Below are 14,381 nucleotides of genomic sequence, written 5' to 3'. Positions count from 1 at the left end.
TGTCTCCCTAGAGTTTACTCTGTCCTTGCCTGAAGCTTTCTTACGAGTGTCTCGCGCTGTAAGTGATGACCTGAGAAATTAATCCTGCCACTGGCTCATAGACACCAGCTTCTTTAGAGCTGCTGAATTTATGGCTGGGGCATCGTTAGATACAGATGTTTTAGACAGATGAAGAAGGAAGTCTTGAGAATGAAAGCATAAATATACAGAACAGAACTGGCGACAGTATGGCCATATATTCCCTCCTCCCCTCTGGATGTAGATTTAGAATGCCTCGAACAAAAACTAAACGACATATTACATCATTTGTGCCGAGGAGCATTCAATTATTAAATGGATCATCTATGGGCACATATATTTGTTTTAAATGTGCATTATTGAATATATATCTATTTATTGATTCTTTAAGCTGTTGAACATTTTAGATGCGTATTATTGAATATATATCTATCTATTGATTCCTTAAGTTGTCGAATTGATAATTTTATGTCACTATTTGCTGTGTTATTGTTGTTCTATGTTTGTTGTGGGTATGTTTATTGTGGTTCCCATGAGTGTAAAACAAATTCCCCATGGGGCAATAAAGGTTTTCATCATCTAATTGACACATACAACTTATTACAGCAGAATTGACTGGATGAATCTAGCGAAACCTGTCAACATGTCCAGGCCATAATTCACCATTTGTGCATTTGGTTATCCAAAGAAACTTGCAGTGCATTTAAGTGTATATTTTATAAATCCACGATTTCTGTGGGAATTGAACCCATAACCTTGCCCTTCCAGTTGAGCTACAGTAACACAAAAAGATAAATAAATATTCTTTCTTGAAAGTAGGGCTTTCAAGATGCTGTGTGAAGTTAGACATAGTTTGAAGCATAAAATTCAGAGCTGCATGCCCTCATCTTGTGCTGTCGGTAAGTGTGGTTTGTTGCTTGTACAGCTGGAGTTGTGCTTACTGCCCCTTGCTGACTGGGACTCGAAAAATATGAAGGTGGTACTTGAAGCTTGAATGGCTCAGATGTTTGGAAAATGCCTTAATATGTTCCAGGGCAGGATTAATAGAATTTTTTTTTTTTACATAATTTCTTGAGTTAATCACAAAATGAATGCATTATGTCAACAAAACTATTTGCAATACAGTAAAAAAAAAAAAAAAATACTGTATTACAGTAATGAGAATATAGTCAGAATTCCCTACTATAATAATAGGAATTACAAGAACAGTAAAATGTCCATTAGAAATAATGTAATGATAAGCTGGGTGTAAATGTCCAATATTTTTTAATATATACACTCACCTAAAGGATTATTAGGAACATCATACTAATACTGTGTTTGACCCCCTTTCGCCTTCAGAACTGCCTTAATTCTACGTGGCACTGATTCAACAAGGTGCTGAAAGCATTCTTTAGAAATGTTGGCCCATATTTGTCACGACTTGAGGCAGCGAAGACAGACGAGGAGAGCGGATCTAAATACAAACTTACTTTATTACACAGACAAACCAATAAACACAAAGAAAAACCCTCAATGGGGAAATAAACATAAAACAGGGAACATGGGCAGGGACAGCATACAACATTCACAAACAAACAACGACCGACAGAGACTGAACAAACAGACAGGGTTTAAATACATGGACATAGGAAGACGGGAACCAATGAACAAACAGAACTCAAACAAGATAACAGGGTGATAAACTAAAACCAAAGACAACTAACAAGGGCAGGTGAAAACAATGAACAGAGCACACGAAGGCTGACAAGAAAACTATGGAAGTACAAGGGTGACGAAAGTGAAAAACTAAGGAGTTAGAAAAGTGACAAAAATGACAAACAAAGGGCAACGGTGAGACAAGACACGGTAATCATTACAGAGTCCCCCTTAAAGGAGCGGATTCCAGATGCTCAAAAGTGACATAACAAAAAACAGGAAGAACAAATGTCCATTGACTGGGGGGGGGAGCTTATGGTGGGCAGACAGACCAAGGGGGGCAACGAAGGGCAGACAGGCAGTCCAGGGGGCAACGAGGGGCAGACAGACAGTCCAGGGGGCAACGAGGGGCAGACAGACAGACCAAAGGGGGCACAAGGGGCAATCAGGCAGTCCGAGGAGGCAAAAGGGGCAAATAGGCAGTCCACGGGGGCAAAAGGGGAAATGAGACAGTCCACGGGGGCACAAAGGGCAGACAGGCAGACCAGGGAGGCCGAGAGGGCAGGTAAGCAGTCTCTGGGGGTGTGTGCAGGGAACCAGGTCGGGTGGCCTGGGGGGCGTCCACCGGGTAGGGACAGGTTTAGGTGGTCTGGGAGATGGCCGCAGAGCAAGGGCCGGTTCAGGGGGCCTGGGAGGTGGCCACAGGACAGAGGCCGGTTTAGATGGCCCGGGAGCTGGCCACTTGGCAAGGGCCGGTTCAGGGGACCTGGGAGGTGGCCACAAGACAGGGACAGGTCCAGGAGGCCTGGGAGGTGGCCATCGGACAGGGACAGGTCCAGGAGGCCTGGGAGGCGGCCATCGGACAGGGACAGGTCCAGGAGGCCTGGGAGGCAGCCTCAGGACAGGGACAGGTCCCGGAGGCGGAGCTGAGAGGGGCTCTGGAGACGAAGCTGTGGGAGGCTCTGGAGGCTCAGGAGGCAGAGCCAAGGGAGGCGGAACCATGGAAAGCTCTGGAGGCTCAGGAGGCGGAGCCAAGGGAGGCAGAACCATGGAAAGCTCTGGAGGATCAGGGGTGGAGCCGTGGGAGGCTCAGGAGACAGGGCAGAGGGAGGCTTGGGAGGCGGAGCCTTAGGAGGCTCTGGAGGTGGAGCCCTGGGAGGCTCGAGAGGTGGAGCCCTGGAAGACTCGAGAGACTTGAGGGGTGGAGCCCTGGGAGGCTCGAGAGGCTTGAGGGGCGGAGCCCTAGAAGGCTCGAGAGGCGGAGCCCTGGGAAGCTCGGGAGGAGCTCTGGGAGGCACGAGAGACTTGAGAGGCGGAGCCCTAGGAGGCTCGGGAGGAGGAGCCCTGAGAGGCTCGAGAGGAGGAGCCCTGGGAGGCACGAGAGACTTGAGAGGCGGAGCCCTAGGAGGCTCGGGAGGAGGAGCCCTGAGAGGCTCGAGAGGAGGAGCCCTGGGAGGCTCGAGAGACTTGAGAGGCGGAGTCCTGGAAGACTCGGGAGGCGGAGCTCTGGGAAGCTCGAGAGGAGCCCTGGAAGACTCGGTAGGTGGAGCTCTGGAGAGCTCGGAAGGCGGAGCTCCGTAAAGCTCGGGAGGCTCGGAAGGCGGAGCTCTGGAAAGCTCGGGAGGCGGAGCTCTGGAAAGCTCAGGAGGCTCGGAAGGCAGAGCTCTGGAAAGCTCGGGAGGCGGAGCTCTGGAAAGCTCAGGAGGCTCGGAAGGCGGAGCTCTGGAATGCTCGGAAGGCTCGGAAGGCGGAGCTCTGGAAAGCTCGGAAGGCTGAGCTCTGGAAAGCTCGGGAGGCGGAGCTCGGGAGGCTCGGAAGGCGGAGCTCTGGAAAGCTTGGGAGGCGGAGCTCTGGAAAGCTCAGGTGGCTCGGGAGGTGGAGCTCTGGAAAGCTCGGGAGGCTCGGAAGGCGGAGCTCTGGAAAGCTCGGGAGGCGGAGCTCTGGAAAGCTCAGGAGGCTCGGGAGGTGGAGCTCTGGAAAGTTCGGGAGGCGGAGCTCTGGAAAGCTCGGGAGGCTCGGAAGGCGGAGCTCTGGAAAGCTCGGGAGGCGGAGCTCTGGAAAGCTCGGGAGGCGTTGGCGCTTGGACAGTCATGGCTCCAGGCGCTGGCTCAGGGACGGTTGAGGCTACAAGCGCTGGCTCAGGGACGGTTGAGCCTACAGGCGCTGGCTCAGGGACAGTCGAGGCTACAGGCGCTGGCTCATGGACATCTGAGGCTACAGGCACTGGCTCATTGACGTTTGAGGCTATCGGCAGTGGCTCACTGACGTCTGAGGCTACAGGCGCTGGCTCGGGGATGGTCGAGGGCTCAGGCTCGCTCACTGTGGCTGACGAGGACTCAGGCTCGCTCACAGTGACAAGTTTGGGCTCTGGCTCGCTCACAGTGACATGCGTGGGCTCTGGCTCGCTCACAGTGACATGCGTGGGTACTGGCTCGCTGACCGTGGCAGGCGTGGACGCTGGCTCGCTGACCGTGACAGGTGTGAGCTGGAGAGCGGAGGCTTTCCTTCTCCTCCTCCTCCGGGCGGAAGAAGTGGGCAGCGCTGGCTCATCGATCCGGGTAGGCAGGGGCTCAGGCTCGACAGCCGGAATCACGAGGGGTGGTTCTTCAGGCGTGAGTTCTCTCAGGACGAGACTCACGTACTCCCTCCACGTGAGGTCTCCGGAGTTCGGCAATTCCCTCTGCCGGTGTGTTGGTAGCCCAAGCCGGTAGATGGTCTTCAGGGATGTGTCGTCGAAGCCGGTGTGGATGGCAACAGTGGAAAAGAAGTGGGAGTACTCGCGGATGGTCAAATCCGCCTGGGCCAGTACCTTAAAGTAAGCCGCTAGATCCATTGTAGTGGTCGGTCGTTCTGTCACGACTGGAGGCAGCGAAGACAGACGAGGAGAGCAGATCTAAATGCAAACTTACTTTATTACACAGACAAACCAATAAACACAAAGAAAAACCCTCAATGGGGAAATAAACATAAAACGGGGAACATGGGCAGGGACAGCATACCAGGCTAAACAACATTCACAAACAAACAACGACCGACAGAGACTGAACAAACAGACAATGTTTAAATACATGGACATAGGAAGACGGGAACCAATGAACAAACAGAACTCAAACAAGATAACAGGGTGATAAACTAAAACCAAAGACAACTAACGAGGGCAGGTGAAAACAATGAACAGAGCACACGAAGGCTGACAAGAAAACTATGGAAGTACAAGGGTGACGAAAGTGAAAAACTAAGGAGTTAGAAAAGTGACAAAAATGACAAACAAAGGGCAACGGTGAAATACAGTATTGATAGGATAGCATCTTGCAGTTGATGGAGATCTGTGGGATGCACATCCAGGGCACGAAGCTCCCGTTCCACCACATCCCAAAGATGCTCTATTGGGTTGAGATCTGGTGACTGTGGGGGCCATTTTAGTACAGTGAACTCATTGTCATGTTCAAGAAACCAATTTGAAATGATTCGAGCTTTGTGACATGGTGCATTATCCTGCTGGAAGTAGCCATCAGAGGATGGGTACATGGTGGCCATAAAGGGATGGACATGGTCAGAAACAATGCTCAGGTAGGCCGTGGCATTTAAACGATGCCCAATTGGCACTAAGGGGCCTAAAGTGTGCCAAGAAAACATCCCCCACATCATTACACCACCACCACCAGCCTGCACAGTGGTAACAAGGCATGATGGATCCATGTTCTCATTCTGTTTACGCCAAATTCTGACTCTACCATCTGAATGTCTCAACAGAAATCGAGACTCATCAGACCAGGCAACATTTTTCCAGTCTTCAACTGTCCAATTTTGGTGAGCTCTTGCAAATTGTAGCCTCTTTTTCCTATTTGTAGTGGAGATGAGTGGTACCCGGTGGGGTCTTCTGCTGTTGTAGCCCATCCGCCTCAAGGTTGTGCGTGTTGTGGCTTCACAAATGCTTTGCTGCATACCTCGGTTGTAACGAGTGGTTATTTCGGGCAAAGTTGCTCTTCTATCAGCTTGAATCAGTCGGCCCATTCTCCTCTGACCTCTAGCATCAACAAGGCATTTTCGCCCACAGGACTGGTTGTGCATGAAAATCCCAGTAACTGAGCAGATTGTGAAATACTCAGACCGGCCCGTCTGGCACCAACAACCATGCCACGCTCAAAATTGCTTAAATCACCTTTCTTTCCCATTCTGACATTCAGTTTGGAGTTCAGGAGATTGTCTTGACCAGGGCCACACCCCTAAATGCATTGAAGCAACTGCCATGTGATTGGTTGATTAGATAATTGCATTAATGAGAAATTGAACAGGTGTTCCTAATAATCCTTTAGGTGAGTGTATATCTGGGGTAAAATGAAAGCTGGAAATGTTTTCAAAAGATTCACACAAGCAGATAACAATACTCATATGTGTGTATTGCTAAATGACAATATACGGCCACTTGAAGAACGGAAATTGCAACGTAAACCTTATATAAACCACCACAGCCTTTTTGTGCTACATTACGACTGTCATATATTTAATGTTCCTTTGCCCTGATGAAATGAACCTTTGGAAATCAGGACAGAGCACAGGGAACATCAGTTCCCCGGGGCGCAGAAAACACAAAAAACAAGCACCGGAGATTGTAGCGCTGCACTAAAACAATATCAAACTCACCATTTAAAACTAATCAATTCCTCATCAACTCTCTCATTTTATTATACCATCCCTATTGGACGAGACACTCTGAGAATTTCTTACAAGGCCATCCAATCGATGGCAAGACATGTTGATCGGGTAATTTGCCAAGGTTTAACCATGCATACAGCAGGTGGTAAGGAGCCAAACAAGCATTCATTACAGAACGTGGTGATTCAGAGGTTTTTTTTTTTTGTTTTGGGGGGTGCTTGGCGATCAATGATCATTTACAGAACAAAGGCACGCCTCTAACCACAGTGCATTGCTCTGAATACATCTCTAGGTTTGTTATGTTCTGCTCTTATCTACGTTATTTCTGTGCTTAAATAACACAAATGTCTTCTTTGACAGGTTGCTACTGGAAACTAGAAACATTATTTATGCGTTGTCATGCGATTCTGACATGCATATCTTTATGTGACAGCAAAGCAACCTTTCAGCTGTGGTCCTTAAAATTAGAGATTGCGAAAGGTTAATATCTGAGTATTATAATTGATCATACAGTCAGTTTATGTGTCTATTACGGTCATTATTTATTTCAATGTGAGAATGTTCAATGGGGTTGTTCAATACCCGAAACTAATATAGGAATCTTTTTCACTGTGTTTTGGGGTAATTTTAAGAAACATCAGCCTTTTCTAGTTTGATAAGGTGATTTTAAAGGAATGATCTTAAAAGGTTTTTTTTATTATTATTAAATGAATATAGGTTGAGATACATTTATGCCTCCAGAAAGGTAATAGGGTCATCTGTAACAGGGTTGACGGTAACTGGGTTGACACTTTTACAATTTAATTTGACATTACATGCCGTACACTCAAGGTTGTGAAACTACAAAAGGCTTTTTAGAAAGGATTTTAATGATGATATTTCCACAAATGTGCACTTTTTCAATTATCAACCGCTTACTATGCAAAATCATGGTAACAGGGATGACAATCTAATGACATTATAATGACATTACATGCCTTGCATTCAAAGTTGTGGACTACAACATGCTTAGAATATAGATTTTTCTTTTCAACTATCAATTGCTCACATTAAACTATCATACAGCTTCAAGATTTGGAATTGAGTTTTTTTGACTACTTTTATGGGAGTTTTTTAATCCTGAAAAGCTTGGCCAACACATACTTTCTTTGTATGGATATTTTGCTAAACACCAGCTTTTGCATTCCACGGATGAAACAAAATGCTAATGGTTGAAAAAACATGACAGGTGCATAAATTATGACACTTTTAGAATTATGTAAAAAAAACACCAAAAAAACAGTAGCCCATTCAGTCGTCTCTTTCCTTGGATTTTTCATTATATTGATTCAGAACCTGTAAGTTTATCACTTTCACTATAAACCCCTGGCAACCTTCTGACCTTCACCAAAGGGTATTAAAAAGTTCTATCAAAGAATAATCTGCTATTGTCAGTGCGGGTCCACACTTCCATTAAAATCAATGACTTTCATTCACTTAAGTGGCATTACTAAAGAAATTCCTCTAAATGAATTCCACTCAATGCATTAAAAACAGGTCGCAAGAGAGCGACAGCACGTCTATATGTATGTATAACCTATGCGTGTGGGCGCATGCATTTGTGTGTGTGTGTGTGTGTGTGTGTGGTCGTTTGTTTCTCACAGCTATGAATCACTTTAGTGCAAAGCATTTATTTTGTGTGTTCTCCAGTGACACAAAAAAGCCAAACCCATCTTCACGCATCATTAAATTTCATTACCATTTTCGAATTGGCTCCTGACTGCATGTTACCTCTGTCTCGCTTTAATCGCACAAACACGCAATCAATCCCGCCTGTCCTGCAGCAGCAACTGTTTATCTTGTCATTCGCCTCCCGTGATGGAGAAGCTTCCCTGAGGGCCGTTGAATAGCGCTGATAACACAAATGACCATATTAAGATGCCCCCAAAACAGGTAGGGTTGAAGTGTGTGTGCTTTTGGGTCATAAAAACCATTATTTTTCATCAGTGTTAAGTGTTTAAACATTCACCCGGCCTCACAGGGTATAAAGGTTACCAAGTACTTAGTCTTTTGGATAACAGTTTGCTATCATAAATAATATTGCAACATTATAGCTACTCGTGCATGAAAGCATGAATGAATATGAAAAGTACACAGAAGCATTTCCTGTAGCTGCCATTTTAAAACCCAGAACTGTCAAAACAAAATAACTAGCTTGTATTTTTTTTAAGGGCACATCCACACTACATGTTTTCAGTTGAAAACGCATTCATATCGCAATGTTTTGGCCTTCCGTCAACACTGAGACAGAGTTTATGTCCAGCCAAAACAGAGCATTTCGAAAAAGTTTGAAATGGGAAATGGAGATATTCGAAAACGATGACGTATTTGTTGTCATGTGACGCAGTCATGTGATCCATTCAACCCAAAACAGTCAAGATGGCAGCCTGTGTTGTAGCACCATAGTTGTGCCTGAAATATCACATTGATAACATTGTTAAAGAGAATTGCATTGCTTCAAATGCGATGGAAAGTTTAATCAAAATTGTTGTCCAGTGATGAACACGAAGACAATTCCGTTTCACACCGTACATGGAAATGATGCAGGCGAATGCAAATGATCTAAGCATTTTTAGAAATTTCAGTGTGGATGAGCAACTTTGGAAAATGGTGGTGGTAAATTTATCCAGATAAATGTGGACATAGTTTGACAAGTCAACTGTATCTAAAACAACAAATAATATACAGTGTATATACAACAACTGAAATGAGACAATGAGGTCAGTACTGGATCATTTTAAAAAGACAACAACATTTCTCAAAGGACATACACTGATGTGTACCAATATCTTGTAGACATAGATTCAAAGGTAAAACCAGTTTATTTTCTTAGCTCTTTGGCAAATATTTTTAAACCCCACTAAATTTAAGCCTGATTTCATGAAATTCACGTGACAATTGCAACATTTTTGCAAACCAAAATTACGTGCTTCATTACACGTTTGGCTGCAGTTTACCAGAGAAATGTCCAGCGGGTGGCAGCAAAATTGAGTGAAATGATGTTGTAATCCAACAAGGTTTTTAAGGTGAATATTAGATGGATGTTTTAATGAGAAAAATGTACCTCTCTAACCTAAAACTTTAGCTTAAACCTAACCAATAGTGTCCTAAAAGATAAATGAGAGGTGAACAAAACATATCCTTACATTTAACCAATGCCTAAACCTAACCATTAGTGTTTTAAAAGCAAATTTGACATGAAAAGCACATTTACTGAAGCAACCACACCATTTTGTGTCGCTTCTATGGCACTTTTGTCGCTTCTATGGCCAAATGTCACCTATATTCACTTAAATTGTTTGCAGTATACAGCAAAATCATTTAAAACCATTTCAATGTCAGCACATTTACAAAAATGTACTTTGGTGGTAGCCTGCTACAGAATGGTCATATCATAGTACTATGACATATAGGCCTATGATGGTACTGAGTGAATTTATGCACCATATTCCATGTTAGTTTATTAGTGTGCCTTCATATTCACAGAGATTTGCTATAAATGGGTAAACAAATTTGGTACCCAAAAACTCCATAATACTAATGCCAAAGTTATAATACAAAACCTAGAATTTACACCACACTTTAACATAAGAACATCTGGTAGTTAATGTTAATTTCAACTTATACTAAAACATTTGTATTAGATAACATTAGTTAATGCACCATGAACTAACATGCACTAACAATGTATTTTTATTAACTAACTTTAGCAATAAATCCTGTAACAAATATATTGTAAATTGTTTATTCATGATAACTAATGCATTTACTAATGTTAACAAATGTAACCTTATTGTAAAGTGTTACCGAATATCTTATTTCTTGTTAAAAATGGGCACATAATGTTTCATTCTAAACATTTGACAACTGATTGCAAATTTAAACAAGGCCCAACTTGATTGGTTCTGTACGTGTTGTTCCCAAATAACAGTGTGATACAGTGCAGGTAATGATAGACTTGTCCTTGATTCATTCACACATACACACATACACACACACACACACACACACACACACACTCTGTTCTTCCCATAGGTTGCGTTGCCCAGATCAGCTAGGCAAAAATGTGTCGGAATGCGAAACTTTCACATTCCACAGATCAAATTGCAGTTTGTCCTAAAAATTTATGTGTGCGCAGAGAAAACAGAGCAAGTGTGAGAGAAAAAAATCTGTCACCGTGTATGTGTGGTGGTGAGAGAGACAGGAGAAAGAGAAAGACAGAGAGAGAGAGAAGGAGCAATGAGCTGGCAAGGATCTATCAGCTGCTGTTGGGTTCGAGACATCTGGAGCGGCCAGATGCCCGTCCGGTCACTAATCACAGCAACATCTCATTATGACCATTAATCAAACAGTCTAGCCAGGGCCATGTGGACCGCATGTTTATGACTATAAAGACAAATAACCTACCGTACCGATATGAGTATTATCCCGTAGGAAGAAAAACACACATTAGACCTCTAGTCATTTTTCTAGACAACAACGAAATTAAATGAGTGTCATTTTTGAAGCTTTAACAGCCTCAGTCGCATTCAATCAAAAATGAACATTTTAGGGTGAAATAGTTCTTTACATCTTAGATATGAAAGAGCCAACCATTGCTACTTGTATACTGTATTTGAAGAAGAAGAAAAAAATCTTATATCAAATATCATTCAACACTTTTTCAAACTGGGAAAGTAAATCAGACCACAGACTTGTGGGAAAGTCACCTTACATCAAATCTAAAATCATGAACAGGAATTGAGCGACGAGTGCTTGATCTAATGGCTCACCTGCCAGCAGTGGTTTCAGAGCACAGAATGAGTTAAGGACATTTGTTTCATGTTCCCGGGCTTGATCTGCGGGGCACTGTAAATGCATGCTGCAGTTTCAAGAGCACTGCTCAGAGCTTAGCCCGGGGCAGGACTGCTGTTCCACTCTTGTGCAGGGGAACACAGAGGACATCGCTGCCCACAGCAGGGCAGGAAACATCCCCCGAGATCCAGCTTTCATTAAAAAACGAACATTTTGTTGGAGTGCCTGTTTTAAAGGCCCAGGAAGTGTAATATCAACAGGTGTGTTCAGCTAGTGTGGGTAAATAGAAAATAGGTGGTTGCAAGTTTAAATGTGTGGTTTATTTAAGCCATTCATTATGCATTAACAACGCTGTTTAAAACCAAATTCGAGCCTGATCACATGAAAGAAAAAAAAAGTGACTGTGACAGCATTTTTCAAGATATTACGTCATTCCTTGCACATATCACGCAGCTCTGACTTGAAATGTCCACTGTGTGGCACTAAAAGCGAGTTAAATGTTCTTCTAAACAAATTCGTTTTTTGAGGTTAACCCTTTATTGTGTATCATCACACATATGTGACTGTTAATAATGGCCCTGCAGAGTAGTGTCACATTTTTCTGCAACAACTAGTTCAGTTACAAGCTGCCAGATTAAAATCGGCTACCGCACCGATACAGGCTGCGCCGGTCAATTGTTTTTTTTTTTTTATTCGCGCAAATTGTTATTCTCATACAGTCTTTTATAGTATATTTTATATACATACATCCAACTCGTCACCAAAGTACCACAATAAAAAAGATTACAGCAATAAAAAATGATTAAACAAACAGCAGCACGCATATGAGGAAGATCGCATTTGATGCCATTAGTAGCGGTTGTCATTTGTCAAACAAACGGATACTCAAAGAGTCTTTTCAAGCTTATAATAGGTTTATTTTATGTAACAAACAGCCAAGTTGTCATAAAAGTACCACGATAACAGTTCACAGCTTGTATATGCACAGCCATCATATCTAAATGTGATCTTCCCATGCACGCAGCCACGTCTGCTGATTAGGTGCAGATATGGTTTTCATTCACACAAAAATGTTGGTGCAGTTATCATTATGATGACTCTCCATAGACATAATGATTTTTATACTGTACGAACTATACACTGTCTATAATGTTCTCATAACCAACATTTATGGCGTAATACACATGAAATTACCAGTTTGTAACCTTAAAAAAAGTCCTCGTAAACCACTTAAACCTGCCCACAGACACACACACACACACACACACACACAAACACACACAATGTCTGAGACATCAGACAGTGCATTGGCAAACTGGACTGCTGATATTATTTGTATATTTATTTTTTTACAACTATAAAAAAAATTACAAAATAAAACAAAAGTACAGCAGACATAACCCATTTGTTCACATGTTTACTATATTATATACAGTATTTTGTTTATGACAAGAAATAAAAAATGTAAATAAAATAAAATACTTTCCTACACTCTGCCACCCTCTACTGGCTGTGCAGTAAATACTCTGCAGAGTAATTTAGACCCTACTCATGAAAAGGTTAAATCGAGTCTAATCGACCTACCTACCTTAAACCTAAGCGATAGTTTTATAAAAACAAATGTGCCATTTTATTGTGCTTTTATGACACTTTCAGCTCACGTGTGGAATTAAATGTCGTTTTTGCACCTCTAGTGTTCATTTCGACAGGAAAATGCCCCAATACATACAACAAGCCACCTAAAAAAAAAATATTCAATTTAATAAATTCATGGTACTAACATACTAACATGATATTCTCTGAAGTACTTTGGAGTGTTTTGTAAATTCCATTGTGCATGAATATGGTAATCATTAAATACCATGGCATATATCAAATTACCATGGCATTATCTTCTGATTCAATCACTATACCATGGTACCAGCACAGTACTTTTTTCTGTAAGGGACGTTTGAAAGAGAATGCAGGAGAGGCTTCTGAGAGAGCAGTTTTTGTTTCAGATGCTAGCAAGTAAAATTTGCTAGCCAAATAATCCAAAGATCATTTGCCGAATTCCACGGAGTGCGTCTGGTCAGTGTGTGCGAGTCATTGGTCACTGTGATGAATGGATCACAGTAGACACTACAACACCTGTTCAGTCCAGTAGCACAGCTGTGCGAGAACACATCCGGAAACCGCTAATTGCTACGGTTTCCTTAGATTGTTGTAAACGACGGCTGTAACTTGTTTACACTAGTATTGTGGAGTTGTTTGTGGGTTTTTCTTCTCATACATCCACACTTCAAACTTAAATAGACCATGAAATTGCTTGACAAGCACAGGTTTGTACTGTGGTGGTAGCCTGCTACAGAATGGTCATATCATAGTACTTTGATATATAGGCCTAAGATGGTACTGAATGACTGCTGAATTTATGTACCATATTGCATGTTATTTTCATAAAACTCAAAGTTACTTTAAAAATGGGGTTACACACACAATTAAATGTAAGAAATTTTATTGTAAATGACCTCAACGCTAACAGACATGGAATGACTTATCGTTAAAGAACTAAAACTGTTTAACAACTTCTTCACAAATTCCTCTAGCTCAACTGGAAGAGCATCACGCCAGCAATGTCAAGGTCATGAGTTCGACAGAAAGCAAACTGAAAAATGTACACCTTAAATGCACTGTAAGTCGCTTTAGGTAAAAGCATCTGCCAAATGAATACATTTAAATGTAAAACTAGCACTACTAACGCTAACACAAAGTTAAGCTACTGTCTGGAATGAAGAATTCGCTGTCATTACGCATCATTCTGGGAGCCACTCCAAATTCTAATAATCTCGACCGCTTTATACTGCCAAGGAACTGAAACTACCTTGCACACTGTGAAATGCATTGTTGATTAAATGTCCCATAAAGCTCTACTTAGGGTAAATGCCGATTACTGGAATGAGAACGGGCTTGGTTGAGACTCTTCTGTTGATAAATGGCTGGTGAAATTAACTGAAGACGAATGGATGAGGATTTGATGTGCAGGCCCTGATAGCAAATGCCTTTGCCGGGTAAATTGCGATCAGCATTTGGATCAAAGTCGATGTTTGGTTAGTCATCATTTTAAGATGCTTGCGACAGTAGAAAAACAATACAACTTTTCCTAAAGCTTTTATTTATTCTAATTTAGTAGAGATTATGAGGTCCACACTAGGACTGGGTGATTTAAAACAAAATAATGAAATATTTTCAATGAT

This window comes from Xyrauchen texanus, chromosome 50, assembly GCF_025860055.1.
Source record: "Xyrauchen texanus isolate HMW12.3.18 chromosome 50, RBS_HiC_50CHRs, whole genome shotgun sequence".
NCBI lineage: Eukaryota > Metazoa > Chordata > Actinopteri > Cypriniformes > Catostomidae > Xyrauchen > Xyrauchen texanus.
The sequence above is the reverse complement of the archived record's forward strand: the minus strand, read 5'-3'. Positions refer to the sequence as shown.